The 16,980-nt window shown below is 31.4% G+C and overlaps 1 pseudogene across 1 annotated transcript in view; it reads right to left on the minus strand.

The window, feature by feature from the left end:
• Nucleotides 1–7,565: 7,565 nt before the first annotated feature.
• Nucleotides 7,566–16,980, minus strand: part of LOC143237506 (uncharacterized) — a 167,795-nt pseudogene continuing 158,380 nt past the window's right edge. The window contains exons 12-13 of the transcript XR_013020117.1: nt 12,175–12,251; nt 7,566–10,136 (exon numbers count right to left, since the gene is read on the minus strand). The product of XR_013020117.1 is annotated as an uncharacterized LOC143237506 (transcript). The remainder of the gene's footprint in view (nt 10,137–12,174; nt 12,252–16,980) is intronic.

Below are 16,980 nucleotides of genomic sequence, written 5' to 3' on the forward strand. Positions count from 1 at the left end.
CCAGTTTTTGTGGTAGATTTGAGAGCGGTGGTGTCATTCCCTTAACTGAACCACTGAATTAGAGGAAAAAATATAACTGTTTGGAGATTGGGGGATACGTATTTCAAAAGATAAAAAAAGGCTTCCTTACAAAGACTCCACCATTTTGAATACAGTTTTAAAGAAAACAATATCATTGTTTAATGATTATGGAATATTTATTTAGCCAGCATAACAACAAAAGTAAGTATGTGAAAATAAATAAAAGAGAGAAAAAGAGAAGAAAACATTGAACCACAGTTAAGTTAGTTCTCACAGATCTGGAGAAGTAATTCACGAAACATAGAGACACTACAAGACTTTGTGAAAAAAACCAATGTTAATTAAATCTTTAAAACGAAGGCGTGCAAACTGCAGCTGTGTGATGGAGTTGAAATCAAGGAACACTTGTTCAAACAACATCCAGCTTATGGACTAATTCTACTGGAAGGTCATTCACTTACTCCAGTTCTGTCCACAGTGAAACGAAGGTTGGTTTGGTTTAAATTTCGCGAAAAGCTACACGAGGGCTATCTGTGCTAGTTGTCCCTAATTCAGCAGTGTAAGACTAGGCAGCTAGTCATCACGATCAACTGCTAACTCTTGGGCTACTCTTTTACCAACGAATAGTGGGATTTACCGTCACTTATTATAACGGCCCCACGATTGAAAGAGCGAACATATTTGGTGCGACGGGGATTCGAACCCGCGACCCTCGGATTACGAGTCGACTTCCTTAACCACCTGGCCATGCCGGGTCCCGAAAAGAAAGTTAAAAATATTTTGGTTATTCTTAACAACACATATACAAACTAATAAAAACAACGATCTGGTATGTTCTTATATTATACTCGAAATACATGTTTAAAATCTAGATACCGCCTGCTAAGTGTTTTGTGAAATTTATAAACAGTTGTAATAAATGATAAATATCCCTATCTAGAGACACCGGTTTAAAAATTTAGTGTTACGATTGGTAAAAAAAACCCATAAAATTATATGATATTTATATGTTTGAGAACGGAAATTCAGTACAACAAACTGTAAGTTATTTAACTTACGAGCGAAAAAAAAGAAAATGCCAACTACACTAACTGACACATCCGGTGCCGACGAGGCGTTTCGACTAATATTAATAATGTTCATAAATCTGTCAAAAATATGACAAATATATTAACTGTCAAATGCTATTGGTATCATCAAATAGTTTGAATAGTAATAGAATTGGTGTGAACCAGATTAAGCTGGTGAAACACAACTACTCTCGATCCCACTACAGTCACAATCAGGACTGTAACAAGTTAATTGTTTTCTAAGAAAACTTGTGGAAACTTTGTAATTAGTATTTTTGTTTTTTGCCATCTGTATTTTTTTTTATTTATTCACCTTACTGTAATGTGTTAATTTTAACACCACTTTATTACTGTTATACTGTAATGTGTTAATTTTAAAATACAAAACTGTGTATTTTAGTTTATACAATGTAATAACTCTCAGATCCTAGTTGGTAAGGGTCAATTTATTGTTTTTATTTAAACATCTACTTATGAGATACAGATTTCTTTTTAATACAATGTGAATAGCTTGAAAATTCTGGTGATTAGATTACTCAATGCAATAACAATTATTTGTACTCTTTCTTATGTAAGTCAGCAATCTGACTTCATGTTAATTTGATTTATGAGTTTCTTCCACAATAAACTTCTTCCAAATTATAACACTCATTGCACTTAACACACACATAAAAAAAACAAACACCAACCTCTTTTTACTTTCATTGATTCTATTTGGAACCAATGAGCTATCACGTTTTACTTCCTCAAAAAAGTTGGCATGTCCTCTATAGACACATGTTTACAAAATAACATTTACCTTCCCAATGGTAAAAAAAACAAAACATAAAACAAATTATTATTATTACAGTTCTGAATGTAAGGTAAAGATGTTCTAATGAATGTTTATTAGAATTTTCTAAATGAAACAGAAAAATATTACACCCTGTTTCAAATAGGTTGCCATATTTTATGATACTATGGTTTCAAAAATACACTCACTTTATGATTCATGAAGAAACAGGTAAATATGCCAACACCACAGGGTATAAACTGTGGCAAATAATGTTTGGAAGGTATTATTAAACACAGCATGCTGTAAATACAGTACAAAAAAGTCCAAGTGTTTACACAGTTTGATACTGGAATGGATTATTAAAATGTACAGAGCTGTATACCTACACAGTAAGTGACATCTATACAAAGAAAAGTTGTTACAATTGAAGTTCAACATATAACTGACAAAAATGTTGGAAGTGAACCAAAACAGCCCTCTGTTTAAATGTGACCTACAATGTTGTAGCTACTGGCTACAATTTTCAAAATAAATATCAAATCCTTTTGCAGTAGGTACATCAGAAAGAGTTCCATATTATACCTGACCCCTCCCAGTCTACGAGACCAAAATCCCAATAGTGAGAAGAGGACACTAGACAAAACATAAGTATGGGTTTATAAAAAATATTTATAGAAACATAAGAAAGACTGTTTGTTTCTGGACACATCTCCAATAAAACCTTGCTGGGCAGGAAACAAGGAGTTACTCTGAATCAGAAAAAAACCAATAAGACTATAAAACTAAGTAAACTAAAGCAGTGACTTTACATTTTAATTGTACAGCTTAAAATAACCAATGTAATCAGTTGTTACTGAATCACAGACACTTTTATTTATCATTATAAATGGTTGATGCAATAGTTAAAGCTAGCCTTTTTGACGTGGATATTTTAGATACAATAGCCTATGGTGTAAACAAAATAAGTTCATGAATTAGAAAACTTTACTCAGAGAAAGAGGTCTATATTACCAGGGTAAGAATTAATACAAGGTTAACTGGCTGACTTTTTTGAGGGTATATGTATAATGGTTTATTTAACCCTTAAACAGTGGTAATGTTGTAGATAGCAGCATCAGCTGATGCTGTCCACTATTTAAGGGTTAAAGACTCTAGTGCACAATACTGAATTTACATTGTAAAGTTCCACAAGATATCAATCATCAAGTTATCTTGAGATTCAGAACAATACAACTGTTCTTAATGACCAAGCTGAAGAAAGAAGCCACAAGTAATGGCTGTTTTATTTTAATATCTCAAAAATACCAAACCACCTTGTCAAGCCACAAATAATGGCTGTTTTATTTTAATATCTCAAAAATACCAAACCACCTTGTCAAGCCACAAGTAATGGCTGTTTTATTTTAATATCTCTAAAATACCAAACCACCTTGTCAACCAGTTCTCAAAGTTATAAGTTATTTAAGACACCATTTTTCTCAGAATTCTTTTTCTAAACTGGATATAATGCAGTATCTAGACATGTTTTCACAAGTGTACTGATGGGTTTATTAGAATGATATAATGCAGTATCTAGGCATGTTTTCACAAGTGTACTAATGGGTTTATTAGAATGATATAATGCAGTATCTAGGCATGTTTTCACAAGTGTACTGATGGGTTTATTAAAATGATATAATGCAGTATCTAGGCATGTTTTCACAAGTGTACTGATGGGTTTATTAGAATGATATAATGCAGTATCTAGGCATGTTTTCACAAGTGTACTGATGGGTTTATTAGAATGATATAATGCAGTATCTAGGCATGTTTTCACAAGTGTACTGATGGGTTTATTAGAATGATATAATGCAGTATCTAGGCATGTTTTCACAAGTGTACTGATGGGTTTATTAGAATGATATAATGCAGTATCTAGGCATGTTTTCACAAGTGTACTGATGGGTTTATTAGAATGATATAATGCAGTATCTAGGCATGTTTTCACAAGTGTACTGATGGGTTTATTAGAATGATATAATGCAGTATCTAGGCATGTTTTCACAAGTGTACTGATGGGTTTATTAGAATGATATAATGCAGTATCTAGACATGTTTTCACAAGTGTACTGATGGGTTTATTAGAATGATATAATGCAGTATCTAGGCATGTTTTCACAAGTGTACTGATGGGTTTATTAGAATGATATAATGCAGTATCTAGGCATGTTTTCACAAGTGTACTGATGGATTTATTAGAATGATATAATGCAGTATCTAGGTATGTTTTCACAAGTGTACTGATGGGTTTATTAGAATGATATAATGCAGTATCTAGGTATGTTTTCACAAGTGTACTGATGGGTTTATTAGAATGATATAATGCAGTATCTAGGCATGTTTTCACAAGTGTACTGATGGGTTTATTAGAATGATATAATGCAGTATCTAGGCATGTTTTCACAAGTGTACTGATGGGTTTATTAGAATGTTTTAATTATTTTGAAATAGTCTTATAAGTAAACAACATCCAATCTTTAAAAACTGAAAATAAACTGCCCATAATGACTTGCACTTGAGTCTTTAACCACGTGACTGTAAATGAACCAGGGGTTTAAATATCCTGCAAAAAAAATCTTTGTTTTAACAGTATTTCATAGTGAACCTTCTCTTTCACCAGATATAAACACAAGTTCACTGTATTTGTGTTATTTAGTTATGTTGTGAACCTTCTCTTTCACCAGATATAAACACAAGTTCACTGTATTTGTGTTACTTAGTTCTGTGGTGAACCTTCTCTTTCACCAGATATAAACACAAGTTCACTGTATTTGTGTTATTTAGTTATGTGGTGAACCTTCTCTTTCACCAGATATAAACACAAGTTCACTGTATTTGTGTTATTTAGTTATGTGGTGAACCTTCTCTTTCACCAGATATAAACACAAGTTCACTGTATTTGTGTTATTTAGTTATGTGGTGAACCTTCTCTTTCACCAGATATAAACACAAGTTCACTGTATTTGTGTTACTTAGTTCTGTGGTTTGAAGTGTTATATTATGAAAACCTTACAAATGATATGCGTCAAAACGTTAATATTTTCTTTACCTGGTGTTATCTTCAACATGGAGTTTCTGAAGTTTAATAGTCTAACACCACATGTGCATTTGACTTTACAAATAGGCTTAACCAATAGCAGTTACAAATGGACAGAATATCAAAATTCTCTTACAAACTCTCTCTAAATAAAAGAAACAAGTTGAGTCACGAACTCTCTCTAAATAAAAATAAGGCGAGTTCTGGCTTCAAGATTTCAATAAAAGTAAATATGGGTTAATACTTTATTCAATTACTGTTCCTGGGAATAATTTCCCTATATTAAGAAACAAAACTATTCCCTTAAAACTCTACTAGTTTGATGACATACATGAAAGGTCAGTTAAATCTTTGGTCAATTCGTCGGACTACAGGAAGGCTAGGCCAACCTCATCACACACACAGACAACCACAACTTTTACAACAGCAGTTGTACCTTAAATTGAATGAAAAAGTGTCAAAACCAGACTAACAGAGAGAATATTTAAGACACTCTAAAATCATTAAAGCCGTGTTCCAGTTCTGTAATACAGACAGCAAGTGTGAAGGTGTGAACCTCTGATAATCTTGCTAGTTGTTTACAAAACTGGATAATAGAAATTGCATCAATTATCACAGGATCAGACACACTATTAGATTAATGTGTACAATATATTGTTATCAAAAGTTCCGATTTGAAAGTGAACAACAAATACCAATTAATTACACTACTGTAGGTTACTTCTTGTACCTGTCTAATTTCACAAAAGATAATACAAAACAACATTACAAGTACTTCAAAATCTATAAAATTATAAATTGTCATCATTCACAGATGATCTCCACATTATTCATTTATATTTATTAAAATTTTTCACGTCCTCTTAAGGTTTAATTCAAATGAAATTTCACTGGTAACTTCAAAGTTATTTCAATTTATAATAAAACACAACATGATAAGTTATACACATTAAATGTTACAGTCGGAGCCATCATTCTAAGACATTTAAGAAAGATTTTTGTTTTTCAAAATTTCTTTCAATTTGGCTAAGTAAGACAATGAGTAAGGTATTTCAATTTGTCAAAGTTTATTGCAGTTAAAGTAAGAGAATAAATCCTTCTGTTTAGAAATGTCACATCAGTATATTAAAATAAGAGACTAAATCCAGTTTAAACTCTTATCTTATCTTATTACAATTAAAATAACAGAATACATTCTTCTGTTTAAAACTATTATCTTATTACAATTAAAATAACATAATACACTCTTCTGTTTAAATGTATTAACTTATTACAATTAAAATAACATGATACATTCTTCTGTTTAAATGTATTATCTTATTACAATTAAAATAATATAATACATTCTTCTGTTTAAATGTATTATCTTATTACAATTAAAATAACATAATACATTCTTCTGTTTAAAACTATTATCTTATTACAATTAAAATAACATAATACATTCTTCTGTTTAAATGTATTAACTTATTACAATTAAAATAACATGATACATTCTTCTGTTTAAATGTATTATCTTATTACAATTAAAATAACATAATACATTCTTCTGTTTAAATGTATTAACTTATTACAATTAAAATAATATAATACATTCTTCTGTTTAAATGTATTATCTTATTACAATTAAAATAACATAATACATTCTTCTGTTTAAATGTATTATCTTATTACAATTAAAATAACACAATACATTCTTCTGTTTAAATGTATTATTTTATTACAATTAAAATAACACAATACATTCTTCTGTTTAAATGTATTATCTTATTACAATTAAAATAACACAATACATTCTTCTGTTTAAATGTATTATCTTATTACAATTAAAATAACACAATACATTCTTCTGTTTAAATGTATTATCTTATTACAATTAAAATAACATAATACATTCTTCTGTTTAAATGTATTATCTTATTACAATTAAAATAACACAATACATTCTTTTGTTTAAATGTATTATTTTATTACAATTAAAATAACATAATACATTCTTCTGTTTAAATGTATTATCTTATTACAATTAAAATAACACAATACATTCTTCTGTTTAAATGTATTATCTTATTACAATTAAAATAACATAATACATTCTTCTGTTTAAATGTATTATCTTATTACAATTAAAGTAGGAGAATAAATCCTTTTGTTTAAAACTATTATCTTATTACAGTTAAAGTAATAGAACACATCCTTCTGTTTAAAACTATTATCTTATTACAGTTAAAGTAATAGAACACATCCTTCTGTTTAAAACTATTATCTTCCTCCCAATTTAATGTTAACCCCATAAATGAGTTTGGTAAATATGCACTAAAATGTTAAGTTACTTTATCTTTCGTTCTTTGTAACATATGATCCAAAACTTTTTTTTTACACTGACTTATAAACACTAAATTAAATATAATCCTAATAACAGAATTCTCCACTGAACCTTGTACATTTTCATTCCAAATCTTTAAATAATATGCTGTTTTGTTATCCGTCAGTTAGTCTGGTTTTGATCACATGACTTTTGAAGTCAAATGGGTTTAGGAGTTAAGTATTTTTATAACTTGTACACCATGGGTTTAGGAGTTAAGTATTTTTATAACTTATACACCAATACACAATGTTTCAATCCAATGTGACCAAATTTTAATCACAATAATAATAATATCCCCTTCCCCAAGACATGAAACATTCATGACTTACAAATATCACATGGTATCACATATCATTCTCATGTCAACCAGTTATGGCAAAATAAAAAGAACATATTATCACTAAACTTCTGATCCAATCAGTGATGTCTTCTGAGCCTCTGACCCAATCAGCAGTGTCTTTTGAACCTCTGATCCAATCAGTGGTGTCTTCTGAACCTCTGATCCAATCAGTGGTGTCTTCTGAACCTCTGATCCAATCAGTGGTATCTTCTGAACCTCCAATCCAATCAGCAGTGTCTTTTGAACCACCAATCCAATCAGCAGTGTCTTTTGAACCACCGATCCAATCAGTGGTGTCTTTTGAACCTCCAATCCAATCAGTGGTGTCTTCCACTATGCTAAACTTAATAGCAATGACTACCAGTGCTCTTTCTTTCAGACACCTTGATCTGCATCTGATACTTGGTGAAAATGTACCAAACCCGAGAATGTATTATGGTCTTTCTTTTGTTGATTGTGTTAACTTCAGCATACTGGAAATGATTATGAAAGAAAATAACATTTCCTACACTAGCAGCCCAAACTATATAGTTTGAGGCATGTTTATCTATTGAGCCTTAAATAAGTTTATAGGGATTTCTCTATTAATTCTTACCTCAGTTTTTACTTCAGAGAGAGAAATCCTAATGACATCATTACTTCTTGTAATTATTTCACGTTTCCTTAACATCGTCTATTTAAAATGACCTACCTTTAAATAGTGTCACTTCAAATGAAATACAGTTTACTAAAGACAGTAATTAATGAACAAATGTAAATCAGCACTAGTGGTCTTTATGCTCAACAGTGTATACACATATTAACTGGATCTGAATGTCAGAACATCAGATTGATACATCTACAATATTTAATTAACAACACTTTAGCATAGGTAAAGATCTTAGAAGAACACAAAACTTGCTAAATGGAAAGCAAAAATTACAATGAAAACTGTTCTCATTTCTCAAACTCAAAGAATATAATAATTTGAAAATGATTAAATAAGATTATACATAATATTTGCTTAATTAAGGGATGGTACACTTTCTTCCAAAATCTTAACAGCACCAATGTCTAGACAGCAGAGGTCTGCTATCACATGGGAATAGGAGGCTCACAAAGACAGATTCACAAAAAAACTGGACTCTAATGGTTAAACAAAATCTTAACAGCACCAATGTCTAGACAGCAGAGGTCTGCTATCACATGGGAATAGGAGGCTCACAAAGACAGATTCACAAAAAAAACTGGACTCTAATGGTTAAATAAGTTATTACGCATTCACTAACAACTAAACTTACATTAATAAAGACTATTGATCTATGTTTTACCCACTTTTTCTTTCTTTCCTTTATAACATAAGTGTTATATCTTCAACCACTACATCTGTTCTTCTACTGGCCACTGGACAGTTTCCTTGACCACTGCAGTAGATCACGGCCAGAAGACATGTAACATTAAAGAGCAGGTCACATCTAATTTAACAATTAATCTGACTATTATAAACCCTGGACACTGGCTAGGTCAATGTCATACACCTAGAGGGTCTGACCCTATATTATGCAAGGGGCAGGGAATGACACAAGACATATTGCACACAAGCTTAGATTAAGAACAGCTCAACAAGGAAAGCTCGAAGGATGGCAACTTACTGATGGGGTTAAACATAAGGCTTGGAATTTTTAAAACAAATATTATTACAGTTACAGCTGTAGGTCTCTTATCACATACCTCTACCTGTAAACTATTTATATCTTGCAGATGAACTTGGTAATGTTAACCATGTGTGTTATACTTCATGGTTCAGCTTATTTTACTAGTGATCCGTTTTTAAGGTGTTAGAGGGTGATGTTGGCTCTCGTTTGATACCCATTTGTGAAAGAGCAACCAGAGCGTTCAGACTGTTTTCTACTGGTTTACTCTCAGCATAACTTACATTCTGATCTGGTTTATCATCCAAGCAACAAATTCCATTTGAAACATTTTGAAAGGTTGAAATGGCGCTGATTCTGTGATAGTACTTATCTGTTTCCAATGACCCATTCAATGGAGTTGAATAGCCATTGTGGGTAAACTTTGGAGAGTTCCCAGAAACACACTCTGAGACTGTTGTAACACAGGAATTTGAAGAGGCAGAAATTATTTGATTATGGGAATACTAGAAACTCCAGTAGAGGCAGCTGTGCTTACACATTCTCTATTAAACTTTGGGGGACGTCCTCGAGGACGACCCTCTGGCTTGGAGGAGCTTATAACCTGAACTTCGGATTCATCTCTTATGTGATTAGCCAGCTCTTTGATAACTCGTAGTCCCTCATCCATTAATGTTTCTTGCACCAACTGTCTTGTAATTTGGGCATTTGTTCTCTTATTGGTTGACATGGCTCTTGTGACACCAAACACATCTTGGGTTTGGAGGGATTGGCTGGAATCTTGAGACGGAGAGTTGTGGTTATCTTGGCTCAAAGCAGGAGAGGAGAGTGTACTATAAGTTGAAAACTGGGAGTCTGTAATAAAGGTATCAAGAGGATCTTAAAAACTACATTAAAACACTGGACTAATGAAATATACTAAAGTCCATTACACCAGAAATTATTTTTGCTGAAGGAACATTCACATTTAAATTTTCAAATACCATGATAGTAGCATTATGGGAAAAAAAAGTTTAAAAACTTAAATAGTTGAAATGTTTGATATAACTTAAAATATTTAAACTAAAAAATAAACCCATGATAAAGTATATGATGTATGGTATATAATAATGATAACATGGTATAATTTGAAATATTTAAACTAAAAAACAAACACTCAATGACCAGTTTTATATGAACAGTATATTGTATGGAATATAAAAATGATAGTATGATGTGATTCATATTATTTAAGATAAAACCATTTCATGATCAGTTTCATATAACGTATGTGATATAGACTTTCTAACCTGTGCCCATAAGAGGGAACTCTACAATGTAATAAAAGTACCCACAGCAAGTCCTCAGACAATGTCTTTGTTACCTTTACCCAGTGCATAACTTCAGACAATGTGTCTTTGTTACCTTTACCCAGTGCATAACTTCAGACAATGTATCTTTGTTACCTTTACCCAGTGCATAACTTCAGACAATGTATCTTTGTTACCTTTACCCAGTGCATAACTATTAAGAAGTTGACTTATACTCCTTTCACACAGATGTATTCACAGATATATCTAGGCAATGGTTGTTAGTTATCAGCTGCAAGTGTTGTTTCACAAGATGTGAGAAATGCAATGGTTGTTAGTTATCAGCTACAAGTGTTGTTTCACAAGATGTGAGAAATGCAATGGTTGTTGGTTATCAGCTACAAGTGTTGTTTCACAAGATGTGAGAAATGCAATGGTTGTTAGTTATCAGCTACAAGTGTTGTTTCACAAGATGTGAGAAATGCAATGGTTGTTGATTATCAGCTACAAGTGTTGTTTCACAAGATGTGAGAAATGCAATGGTTGTTGGTTATCAGCTACAAGTGTTGTTTCACAAGATGTGAGAAATGCAATGGTTGTTGGTTATCAGCTACAAGTGTTGTTTCACAAGATGTGAGAAATGCCATGGTTGTTAGTTATCAGCTACAAGTGTTGTTTCACAAGATGTGAGAAATGCAATGGTTGTTGGTTATCAGTTACAAGTGTTGTTTCACAAGATGAGAAATGCAATGGTTGTTAGTTATCAGCTACAAGTGTTGTTTCACAAGATGTGAGAAATGCAATGGTTGTTAGTTATCAGCTACAAGTGTTGTTTCACAAGATGTGAGAAATGCAATGGTTGTTAGTTATCAGCTACAAGTGTTGTTTCACAAGATGTGAGAAAATTTTTTTGATAAAAGATAATAAAGAATAAATTCATTGTGTACATGAATACTTTTCCTAGTTTTATTTTACACAACTTTTGAGGCAGTTGTTTTTTATTTGCCCAAAATATCACTCAAAATAAAACTAGAGTTATCCTTTAGATGTGTTAACTTATTGTATTTTATCCAAATTCTCGGCTAATTCCTTTATCTCAATTAGTCCAGCTTACTACTTTATTGCAAAGGACTGCTTAGCTATAGTTATCATACAGCTGTGGAATGGAAGTGTTTACATGTTATTAGCAGTATGGGCCAGTAGTTCTCTGTATTATCAGAAACAAGAAAAACTGAGAAATTTGAAAAGTATCCAATATTTTAGGCTGGACTGATTTATATTTTATCAAACAAAGATCTACAAACATAATCAAAGGGGGGATAGAAACAGCAAGCCCCAGTTGTAAGAAACAAGATAAATATCATGAAAAATATTGTTTTAGAAAGGATATGCAGTTTTACCAGTGGTTTGGTGATCAGACATGATTGATGAACTATACACTCAGGATCAGAGCTTTACCTTGTGAATTACAAATTTGAAACCTAAAACGTATATCAACACTATCCTTTTTCTGTAGTTCTAAACACGTTTGGATCACCTAATGGAAATTAAGGCTCTAGTGAGCTATATTATTACAAACTGAAACCTAAACCAAACATACCAACCTGTGTCATCAGTATCCACTTTCTCCACTTCTGAACAAGTTGACAGATGGCTATAGCCTCTTCCAGTAGAATAGTGCCTAGTTTAAAGACATAGAATAAAATGTCAGGTAGAATGTAAGCCTCAAGTAAAGGTGGGTTTCAGAACATTGGAAAATATTATATAAAATAATATATAAAGTAGAAAAACATACTTAAACTGAATTTACTGAGCTGTGAAATACTGTTCATTTAACACACTGTAGGAAGAGACTTCAAAATTGCCCATTCTAGTTCCATACATCAATTCAAGGGCATGTAATTGTTAACTGCAAGATGGAAGGAAACTTTTCATGTTGTTCCACTGTTCCATCACTGAAATAGGCTTAAGTAATAGCTTTAACTCTGAGCTGTTTTATTTTGGACTTACTGTTAAAGTTGTCCATCAGTTAATTAACATATAAAAAACAAAATATTTTTTTAAAACTAATTTCAAATTACAACAAGTGTGATTAGCCTGGATAAATAGTGGGAATTGATCATAGCTCTTATGATGCATCAAAAGTTTCAAAATGCATATAGCTTTGGAACAATTCACTTTCAACCTTAAATATCTGGATTCAGAGTCTGAGAACACTAACCTAAGAAACACCCAGATCAATGGACAACAGAAACAACCACATTTGCATTGTGTGTGAAGAGATAAATCATATTATGAATTAGCTAACAGTACAACCTACATAGAAGAGGATTTGGGCATCTTTATCCTGAAAGATTAAGGAGGAGACCTCAATGTTCAGCCTTTATCATCCATAATTTAGGGATGTATGGAGGTCAGCACCCCCTGTCTATGTGACTCCCCCACAAACTCAGAGGCACAGTGGGGTTCAAACACTGACCATTCAATATGCAGTCTAGAATGCTAAGCACAAGGACACTCCCAGTCCAAACAAAGTGTTCAAGATGTGGTATAAACCAAAAAATGTTACACAGTTGCAATGAACAAACAGAATGACATCAGTATAATGAAGAAACAGACAAACATTAAGACCCTCCAAGCACTAATCTACAACTTTAATAAAACACAATGGCTAATGTACTCTATCTCTTACTGTATCCATTTGGATAACTATCTATCTATAATCAAGGATTTTTTTTTCTTCTATTTCCTTTGCCTTATCTTTAGAAAAGAAAACTATAAATGTTTGAAATAACTGTATCTTCCATCTGTCCTCGAAATAAAGACATGAATTAACATACTTTGTAACTGAGGAACTGAGTTATGAGAAATATAATGTGACTGGCCAACAGTCTGAAGTTTTTAATATGAATAACATTTGGGCATCTGAAATATATCTGTATTTTAGAAATAAGTAAGTGTTATTAACAATAAAGTTACCAAACTGAGGAGTGGCTATAACTACATCAAAATATAATATTCAATACCATGGTACTGTCAACAATAAAGGTACCAAACTGAAAACACTGTTCAACTACATCAAAATATAATATTGAATACCATGGTACTGTAAACAATAAAGGTACCAAACTGAAAACACTGTTCAACTACATCAAAATATAATATTGAATACCATGGTACTGTCAACAATAAAGATACCAAACTGAAAACACTGTTCAACTACATCAAAATATAATGTTGAATACCATGGTACTGTTAACAATAAAGGTACTCAACTGAAAACACTGTTCAACTACATCAAAATATAATATTGAATACCATGGTACTGTTAACAATAAAGGTACTCAACTGAAAACACTGTTCAACTAAATGAAAATATAATATTGAATACCATGGTACTGTCAACAATAAAGGTACCAAACTGAAAACACTGTTCAACTAAATGAAAATAAAATATTGAATACCATGGTTCTGTCAACAATGAAGGTACCAAACTGAAAACACTGTTCAACTAAATGAAAATATAATATTGAATACCATGGTACTCTCAACAACAAAGGTACCAAACTGAACACACTGTTCAACTAAATGAAAATATAATATTGAATACCATGGTACTGTCAACAATAAAGGTACCAAACTGAAAACACTGTTCAACTACATCAAAATATAATATTGAATACCATGGTACTGTCAACAATAAAGGTACCAAACTGAAAACACTGTTCAACTACATCAAAATATAACATTGAATACCATGGTACTGTCAACAATAAAGGTACCAAACTGAAAACACTGTTCAACTACATCAAAATATAATGTTGAATACCATGGTACTGTTAACAATAAAGGTACTCAACTGAAAACACTGTTCAACTACATCAAAATATAATGTTGAATACCATGGTACTGTTAACAATAAAGGTACTCAACTGAAAACACTGTTCAACTACATCAAAATATAATATTGAATACCATGGTACTGTCAACAATAAAGGTACCAAACTGAAAACAATGTTCAACTAAATGAAAATATAATATTGAATACCATGGTACTGTCAACAATAAAGGTACCAAACTGAAAACACTGTTCAACTACATCAAAATATAATGTTGAATACCATGGTACTGTTAAAAATAAAGGTACTCAACTGAAAACACTGTTCAACTACATCAAAATATAATATTGAATACCATGGTACTGTCAACAATAAAGGTACCAAACTGAAAACACTGTTCAACTAAATGAAAATATAATATTGAATACCATGGTTCTGTCAACAATGAAGGTACCAAACTGAAAACACTGTTCAACTAAATGAAAATATAATATTGAATACCATGGTACTGTCAACAATAAAGGTACCAAACTGAACACACTGTTCAACTAAATGAAAATATAATATTGAATACCATGGTACTGTCAACAATAAAGGTACCAAACTGAAAACACTGTTCAACTACATCAAAATATAATATTGAATACCATGGTACTGTCAACAATAAAGGTACCAAACTGAAAACACTGTTCAACTACATCAAAATATAATATTGAATACCATGGTACTGTCAACAATAAAGGTACCAAACTGAAAACACTGTTCAACTACATCAAAATATAATGTTGAATACCATGGTACTGTTAACAATAAAGGTACTCAACTGAAAACACTGTTCAACTACATCAAAATATAATGTTGAATACCATGGTACTGTTAACAATAAAGGTACTCAACTGAAAACACTGTTCAACTACATCAAAATATAATATTGAATACCATGGTACTGTCAACAATAAAGGTACTCAACTGAAAACACTGTTCAACTACATCAAAATATAATATTGAATACCATGGTACTGTCAACAATAAAGGTACCAAACTGAAAACACTGTTCAACTAAATGAAAATATAATATTGCATACCATGGTACTCTCAACAATAAAGGTACTCAACTAAACACACTGTTCAACTAAATGAAAATATAATATTGAATACCATGGTACTGCCAACAACAAAGGTACCAAACTGAAAACACTGTTCAACTAAATGAAAATATAATATTGAATACCATGGTACTGACAACAATAAAGGTACCAAACTGAAAACACTGTTCAACTAAATGAAAATATAATATTGAATACCATGGTACTGTCAACAATAAAGGTACTCAACTGAAAACACTGTTCAACTAAATGAAAATATAATATTGAATACCATGGTACTGTCAACAATAAATGTACCAAACTGAAAACACTGTTCAACTACATCAAAATATAATGTTGAATACCATGGTACTGTTAACAATAAAAGTACTCAACTGAAAACACTGTTCAACTACATCAAAATATAATATTGAATACCATGGTACTGTCAACAATGAAGGTACCAAACTGAAAACACTGTTCAACTAAACGAAAATGTAATATTGAATACCATGGTACTGTCAACAATAAAGATACCAAACTGAAAACACTGTTCAACTAAATGAAAATATAATATTGAATATCATGGTACTGTCAACAATAAAGGTACCAAATTGAAAACACTGTTCAATTAAATGAAAATATAATATTGAATACCATGGTACTCTCAACAATAAAGGTACTCAACTGAACACACTGTTCAACTAAATGAAAATATAATATTGAATACCATGGTACTGTCAACAACAAAGGTACCAAACTGAAAACACTGTTCAACTAAATGAAAATATAATATTGAATACCATGGTACTGACAACAACAAAGGTACCAAACTGAACACACTGTTCAACTAAATGAAAATATAATATTGAATACCATGGTACTGACAACAACAAAGGTACCAAACTGAACACACTGTTCAACAAAATGAAAATATAATATTGAATACCATGGTACTGTCAACAATAAAGGTATTCAACTGAAAACACTGTTCAACTAAATGAAAATATAATATTGAATACCATGGTTCTGTCAACAATAAAGGTACCAAACTGAAAACACTGTTCAACTAAATGAAAATATAATATTGAATACCATGGTACTGTCAACAATAAAGGTACCAAACTGAAAACACTGTTCAACTAAATGAAAATATAATATTGAATACCATGGTACTGTCAACAATAAAGGTACTCAACTGAAAACACTGTTCAACTACATCAAAATATAATATTGAATACCATGGTACTCTCAACAACAAAGGTACCAAACTGAAAACACTGTTCAACTACATCAAAATATAATATTGAATACCATGGTACTGTCAAGAATAAAGGTACCGAACTGAAAATACTGTTCATCTAAATGAAAATATAATATTGAATACCATGATACTGTCAACAATAAAGGTACTCAACTGAAAACACTGTTCAACTAAATGAAAATATAACACTGAATGCCATGGTACTGTCAACAATAAAGATAC

Source organism: Tachypleus tridentatus, chromosome 2, assembly GCF_004210375.1.
Source record: "Tachypleus tridentatus isolate NWPU-2018 chromosome 2, ASM421037v1, whole genome shotgun sequence".
NCBI lineage: Eukaryota > Metazoa > Arthropoda > Merostomata > Xiphosura > Limulidae > Tachypleus > Tachypleus tridentatus.